Source organism: Tamandua tetradactyla, chromosome 5 (genome assembly GCF_023851605.1).
Source record: "Tamandua tetradactyla isolate mTamTet1 chromosome 5, mTamTet1.pri, whole genome shotgun sequence".
Taxonomy (NCBI): domain Eukaryota; kingdom Metazoa; phylum Chordata; class Mammalia; order Pilosa; family Myrmecophagidae; genus Tamandua; species Tamandua tetradactyla.
The window spans coordinates 51415385-51423628 of record NC_135331.1 but is presented as its reverse complement, the minus strand read 5'-3'; the positions used below and the strand labels follow the sequence as shown (position 1 = coordinate 51423628).

The window sequence follows — 8244 nt, the reverse complement described above, 5'->3', positions numbered from 1 at the left end:
CAGTGCAACTGCATATATTGTACAACCCAAATCAATTCTTATTTTCACTGTCCTTAATGCTGTTATTTATAATTAGAATATGTTTAATAAGTTTACTCTTCTGGTTAATTAGTTATTTGAATGGAAAAAATACTTTAAATATGATATGGTTTCATTTTTTTTAATCTTTAAAATGATGTGTATTAAGATAGTCCTTGTTTAAAAAAATACTCTAGCATATTATACTTGAAGTTCTTTAAATACTAGCTTCTTTTAGCATAAGCAGTAATATGCAAATTGTGGTCTGTTAGCATATGATCTTGACAACACACTTAAAAATTTATTTTTTGTGTCTGAAGTTGGCAGTGTCACCGTTCCTAAACAGCAGGAACCCAGGTCTGAAGTCCAGGCTTTCTGACTCACTACAGCTCTAAATACTACATCAATGCAAAGTTGGCTGCATAAAAGACTATTTAAACCCTGCTGAGACAAGTTCTCAATGTTTATTATCCATTAAGTCCACTTTTATAACATCTAGCTCTTAAACTCATTTCCTTTAGAATGACAAATGAAGTTTTCTTTTTTAATCAGAGAATGCAAATCAACTTCAGTGGAGTTAAGACACATTTTAATATAAAAAAATGATCAATATTTTATATGTTTCTTCAGAAAATCAAAAACAAGGGATTACTTCAAATTTCCGTACTAGTTCAATATTGCAGATGGAAAACAGAACTATTTAGAAAACATCTGAGTTTTCTTCCAAATGAAGTCAACTTCTACTTGATTGCAAAATTCATGATTTCTCAGATGACAACACAGCGTCAAAAGCAGTGGATAAAACTTTACACATGGCTTGTGCTTGTTCCAGGCGGTTGCACTGATAAGCCCATACGCTGTATTCTTCATTGCTTGTCCCTGTGGTTTTCAGATCCAGTAGGATTTTCCCCGGCCCCAGACTATCATCACAGCACACCATTCAGATGATTAAATACAGAGCATGCCTATGCAGAACAGCACACTGGTCTGATGTTGATACTTTTATACCACTTGGAAACTCCATAATAAATTCTTCCACCACAGGAACAAAAGGCAACTTTCCATCTTGCTGGGCAACATCTATGTAATTTTTCAGGTCTAGTGGCCCTTCAAGACTTTTTCCCTCAGAGACCTTCAGTTTCTCAATGGTACCAACACATTTCATCAAAATCCTGCACAGCTTTCTGAATGAGCATTGCTTTGTCCTGAGCTTTTAGTGGAGTCTGTATAGAGGCTGGCGCTGCAGTGCTGGATTGGGACAGTCCCCCAAGGCAGGAATCTACAGACTTGCTCTTAGTACTGATTTCACTACTTTGGAAAGGCTACTATTGTGTCGTTTTTTGCCTTTCTAAACATATTTCACCATAGCTTGATCCAAAGAAGCTCCCTATAGAAATGAATGCTATTTTATTGTCTTCCAAAGTCCCACAGAAAGCAGCCTACATAGGTAGCTTCCTTTTTTTCTGACATGATCAATTCCTTTTGGAAAAATGATGTGTCTCACAACTGCCATCCCATCTGTGGTGCCACTTTTGGTTTGGATCAGAGGGGTCCACTTTGGCAGCTGGCACCCAGGGCAGCCCTTTCAGTTCTAATGCCCCATCTAAAATACTTCATACTTCCATTAGTTATTATATTTACTTGCTATCCACTAGAACATAAATGCCTAGAATAGGAATTTTTGTCTTTCTTCCACAGTCATATCTATGACAATTAATACGTTTCATCATCCACATTTGACCTTCAGTAAATATCTGTGGACTCAGTAAAATAATGGATGAAGTCATTATCATTTGAGCGATGGGTGTCTTTTGTGAATATCAAAAATACTTCTCCTATGATCACTTTAACAGCAAATGTGCACATTTAGCCAGGGTGAAGGCAATGGAAAAAGCTGTGGCTGTGGCAGCAAATGGGTCAGCATTCCAGTCAGAGAACAGGTTAATAAGGACTCAGGGCCAGGTGACTAGGTCTGCATTGCTTTGGCAGGAGTAGCACTTGAAGGAACAAGATTGAATATCAAGGAGTTGGGGATGTTAAGCAACAACCCCACTTCCAGCATTAGCTATGACAGTAGAGGCCAAAAAAGTGAACGGGTAAATTCTGGGCATGTGGCAAAAGGAAAGAAGAATTGATTACTGTCATCGCTGGCCCCATAGTACAAATAAATGAGTTTTTGTCAGCATGAAGCCAGAGGAATTGAGCTGTTTTCCAGCCTCTGTAGAGGGAAAAAGGGGCAAGGTAACTTTATTTGTCTGCTACAATCAATCTCAAACAAGACCTCTTTCTTTCATAGTAGGCCTTTCGTCATTTTCTCACCACTTGGACCTGAGTATACTGGTGAGTTCATGGTGCCAGGGGTAGGTGAGCTCATAGGGCACACAAGAGTGTGAGCATCAGGCTGACAGTCAGACATTTACCTGACAGACGGACAGGGGTCAAAAGGCAGAAAGGAGACTTACCCTGAAGCTGTGTCTGAGCTCTTCCTTGTTGTGCCAACCACAATCTGCTTGTCCAAATCAACCATCTTCCCTGCATCCCCTACCCACCCCACCCCCGCCCCAGCTCCCCTGCTCCACACCCACCTCCCCTGCTCTGACAGTTAGGGAATCCCTGTCCATGCATCCAGCTGCTGCTAAGGACAGAAACCTGAGAACTGGCTGGGTCCTCATACTCGGCAAGACTCCTTTGGCTCTGCCTGGTCTCCCAGCTTCCCCTGTCCACTCTGCAGGCAGGACAGGCTGCAGAATTCCCAGGGCACTGAGCACAAAGAAGCTGTGAAACTTGTTCAGGCATTATTAAGAATTTGAGATGGTGAGGACAGAGCCTATAGGGCCCTAGTGTATGGTCGTCCACTCCGCACAGCTAAAGGGAACTTTCCTGAACTGTAAATCAGATCATGTCTGCTCAGAATTACCCAAGGAAACTTCAAACTCAGCAAAGCCTAGCTCCCGCCTTGGCCCTCCCACCCAGCCCGTCCCTGCCTCATGCCCGGCACCCCATCTCCTGCTCACCAGCTCTGCCCATCTTGGAAGCTCCCCTTTAGTGGTGTCATTTGATTGCAACCTTCCCAACAGGGCCCTCCTGGCTCCTCCTGGTTCTAGAACCTACAGTCTGCTTGGCCTCTGACTGAATTTACTTTGTGGGAACATTACTATCTCAGAAAGGAAGGTGTTCAGGGAGAGGTATAGGTGCAAACATCACCACCTCCTGGGCACCACTGCCCCCGGAGCCTGGCCCAATACAGGGAGCACGTGGCAGAAATTGGTGCCCAGCCATACAAAGCCCCCAAGCCCACTCACCTCGCGCAGGCCGGCCCTGTGCGCTCCCCTGGGACTCAATGGAGGCGACGTATTTGTGAAGTCCTTAAATTCTTCCATGTTGGGTTGAACATCAAGATTTTACAGCTCGGGTTGTGGGTGCTGTGGTCCTCAGACCCCATGGCTGCAGCTGCCAGCGCCGCCCCCGAAGACAGAAGACGAGAGGGTGAGCGAGGCCCCCTGCGTCTGCTCTCCCCTGCGATTGCGCCCAAAACCTCGGCGGCCTCATGGAGGCCCCAAACAGCGGGACAGGAGGCTGGAGGCCGCCTTCATTCGTCCTCAGGGAGCCCTAGGCGCCAGGCTGACTCCAGCTAGTTAAAAACAGGGACCTACGCGGGGTAAAAGCTGAGGCGGGATGGGAAGCCCGGGCGCTAAGGTGACACGCGGTCCGGGGAAATGAAAAGCTTTCCCAGCAGGAACGCGTCCTGGCTCGCCGGCAGCGGTTTCCACCCGGCGCCTGGTTTTCCCAGGTCCGGCCAGCGCGGGCTGGGTCCCTGGAGGTGAGCGAGGCCGCGTGGGGGGCGAGGGTCCGTGTTCCCGCGCTGTGAGCCAGTAGGCAGAGCAGCCCCTGCCCCAGGCGGGACCTGGCCCGCTGCTGCCGGGGAGGTCAGGGCCACACGGTGGCCGGCGGCCCCAGGCCGGTTCCGCCCTCAGAGACCAGCCCCTGGGAGGAGTGTGCGCCATTGCGGGCCGGCCTGCAGGCCCCCCAAGAGAAATGGGGAGCAGGCAAAGACCCTTGTGGCTTCCCCTGGCCTGGAGCTGGAGACCCAGAGACTCGGCTAGCAGCGCCCCCACTCCAAGCCCCGGACAGAAGGGTCCCCCGGGGAGCCAAGCTCTCCTGATTCAATGTCCCAATCCTGAAATGGAAAGATGACCGAGTCCTCTAGGGTCCGGAAAAGGCCAAGCAGACATCTGTGCACAAGCACTTAGAATGGCCTGGGAGTGAGAAGGGAAGGCTGGAAGAGCCCGGCCTGGGGACTGCTCCCCGCAGAGGGGAGAGACGGCGGGTGGCTCCGGGGGGGCTGGGCGGGCTCGGGGCCCAGGCTCCTCCTAACATCCAAGGGACACCGGGGCAGCCCCAGCCCGCTGGGAGCCCACACCCCCGAGGCCAGGCTGGAGGATGGCTGCTCAGTCCTCTGCTGAAGGCCCCCTCCCCTCCCGCTGGGGGCCCATAGAATTCCCGGCAGAGACGAGAACTACCCCTGCTCCTGGCCCGAAGGTCAGGTGCTGGGCGAGGTGGGGACGCTGTGTGCATGGGGAAGCCATGGGGTGCATAAGGGAGCCCCGTGGACAGGAGATGGCGGGGCTGCTGGGGAACAGGAGCCCAGGAGACCAAGGCGAGGACAAGCCAGGGACGCAGGCTAACAGGGACTAGGGCTCCAGGAGGAGCACAGGGTATGCTCTGCCCCCCCAAAACAGAGTGAGGGGCCGGCAGTAAGTGCTCATATCCGCGCCACTCCCTGGCAGGGAGAGGCTGGTGAGAGGCAAGCTTGGGCCATCAGTTTTATGTTGCATTTTTTTGATTCAGGATTCACCCAGTTACTGCAACAATTAAACTATTTCCTGGAGTTATGAGAAAGATAGTTTGGCCTTTTATTGTACTTCTTCAAAGATTCTGTTTGTCAACGAACCCTGGAGTGTTCTTATGTACCGTTTTGGGTGCCTAGAAGCAATTATAATGATAAAAATAATATGAAAATAATTTAAGGATGTTGATTTTATCACCTATAGAAAACACTAAACTATAATGCAAGGAAGCGTGGTTAAGAAATCCAACATATGGAATAAAATTAAATATTAAATTAACCAAATAAGAGCCAAAAGAAGAACCAGAATTTCAAATTATATGACTTAAAATGAAAATAGTATATAAATAATGTTTCAAAATATAATTGGCCTAAACACTCAAATAAAAGGTCTGTTAATTGACCCTGTTTTAAAGTAAGACACAGCTATACAAGAAATGGAGAATAGTAAAAGGATATTGAAATGCATCTCTGTAAATATAAGATATAAATAAAATTGTGCAAAGTTGTACATTTCAAAAGGTAGACCTCTCTATTCCAGAGATGTGAAGGAGAGTATAAAATAACAAGAGACAATTTTTCAGAAACTTATAAAATTTTTTAACAGAAATTCAAAACACCTAAAAATTAAGAGAACTAAAAGGAGGAAAAGAGTTTTAAAAAAGATGATGGCATTGAATAATTGTCAGGGATAAAGTTCCAATGTATTGATATGTAGAACAAATAAATCAAGTTTCGTTTATGTTTCTTATACCTGATCTTCTGACAATTTGTTTTCACTTTTAGAGATGATGTATTGGAGTCGCAGTAATAAAGATTCAGCACAAAAGATTAGTCATAAAGTTTTGTAAAATATTTTTTCTCTGACTGTATATTATTTGCAAGTACATTTAATGACTATGAAAATGTATTTCAATGGTAGGAAGAAAAACTCCTACAAGTAGTAATCAGACAATTGAGGTGGCACTGACATCAAAAATGTTAAACCTGTAGGTCACCTATTGTGAAATGAATTAATCCTGGCATTTTTTCCTCAAAATAAGCTTTTATCAGTATCATTGAATTTTTGATGAATTGAAGAATTGCACTTGGAATTTTCATCAAATATATAATATAATATTTTGTAATTCCCTGATGTACATGACAAAATTAATTCCCTCCTGAAATTTTGCTATACAAATAGCTTATCTTGTAGGAGTCACTTCTGAATCATGGAAATTGACTTCAGTACTGTTGAGTAATGAAAGATTCATAAGCATACTTTTCACCTGGTATTATATAAAGGAAGTAAGCTTTTGGACATCAAATAATTAAAAACATTTACTCATCTCAGCACTAATTTTCAATCTTCTCTCATGTTTCCTCTAATATAATGAAAGACAATACATAAATTTAAAAAAAAAGTTTCCAAACATTGTTGTGGATAAATACATGATATCTGTTGTGTTGATGAGTTAGTTGGCACTCCCAAACCTGACTGGAAAAATTCTACCTTGTTTACTTTGTCACACCTCAAAAGCACCCATCGTCTACTGGTGCACACACCTAGACAGAAGTTTTATGTTGCATCAGTCAATGCAAAATTCATAAAATCGTGATTTTTACAAAGTTATAACCTATCAAGATATATCAGAAATATTTAATAATGAAATTAGGATGTTACTAAAAATACAGTGTGATAAAAATTATGTGTATATATAAGTATACAAAGAAATAAGCATTATATGCACAAAGGAAGATAATTGGAATAAAAAACATCTAAAGTTTAAGTTCTCATGTCTTCTTTTGCAAACTACACTTTATTATATGAAGGAAACATTGAGGTTGTATTTCTACACAGATAATGCTGGAGGTAGCTTTTTGTCAACTCTGGCTCATAGTGTTTTACTTTAACTAATAGAAAAATTTTATATTATTGGAAAAATATGCATATGTATTTACGTATCATGTAGGCCTTACCTAAGTAATGTGAGGATTTCTAGAAATGGAGATATAGAATTGATGGACTCAGTCATCAAGCAAGGTACATTTATTGAAAATATAATTCTTGAAAGAATTTTGATTTTATATAATCTCTTAAATCTTCTGAAAATTAATATTTATTTGTGTTCTATCTGTTAATAATCCCCAGTAAAGTAGCCTAAGATTTTAATTTCTGATCTGTCATTTCTATTAAATAATGTTGGATTCAAAAGAACAGAACGTGATGCATAAATATACCAATCATTCTTAGTCATATATATCGTATTTTTTCTTCATTCTTTCCAAGATGAACTTTAAGTAGGGAAAGTGTTATGTTATGAGCCTGATCTCAGGACTCAAATAATCTTGGTGGTATCACAGAGCCAACAACACTCAATGGTTGTGATTGGATAAGATAACTTGCTGTGCTCTTTTAATTTTCTAAAAGTTTTGTACAATAGTAATACCCATGGTATAATATTTTCATATGGACAAATAAATAGGTAAATAAAGAAAAGTATTTATAGTAGTGTCAAGTTCATTTTAATTATGCAATATATATGAGCTTCTATTGTATAATTTCAAATGTTGATTGATACCTAATTTACACTAGGCAATCATACTCTGATTCTTTTCAGTAATATTTTGTAAACTACTCTTTGTTATGAATTTATAGAAACAGTAAAATAATTTTTTAGATGCCAGATTACTCTAAAACAAATACCATTTTGAAGACATTTATAGTAAAAATCACCTTAGATTTCTCAACAGTGTGCATCAGTTGAATGCTAAGGGAGGAGAATAACAAATGTGAGACTTTAACTTACAGGATGACAGACTCTGAGGAGATCTGTTGGTTCTTCTTTACAGTGTTTCTTCTGATAAACGCAAGTACTGTGCCAGGAAATGAAGGGAGGTACTGATAATTCACCTGGACCTTCAGCTTCGCACCAGATGCATTTTTCCCTCAGTCACCTGTCATCCCTTGACCTTGGTTACTCAACAGACATGACTCCTAAAGCCTCAGGGGACTTACTGACTTCCAATGAGCATGTTTACTTCATGGCTGGCTTCACCCAGAAGTATATTTTTTCTTCTTTTCTGCCACTGAATTTTTACTTTCTCTTCTATGGCCTAGGACTGCTATGCAGCTGTCTGCAGTGACCCGAATTCCCAGGTTATGTCCCCAGGTCTCTGCCACGCCATCACTGCTGGGTCCCATGTGGTGGGTTTTACTGGCTCCTGAGTCATTGTTCTTTACATGAAAAGTTTACAGTTCTGCAAATCCAAACTTACACATCATGTTGTCTGTGACTTAATGCCAGTTTTAGACTTATCCTGCACTGACACTCATGACACTGAAATCATCATCATCACTGTCTCTAATTTAAACATAATTATGTTTATTTTTACAATCT

General features: G+C 42.3%; 1 pseudogene; it reads right to left on the bottom strand.

Annotated features, from left to right (window-relative positions):
- Window positions 1–775: 775 nt before the first annotated feature.
- Window positions 776–3398, bottom strand: LOC143683096 (integrin beta-1-binding protein 1 pseudogene; annotated as a pseudogene).
- Between the last annotated feature and the right edge of the window lie 4846 nt (window positions 3399–8244).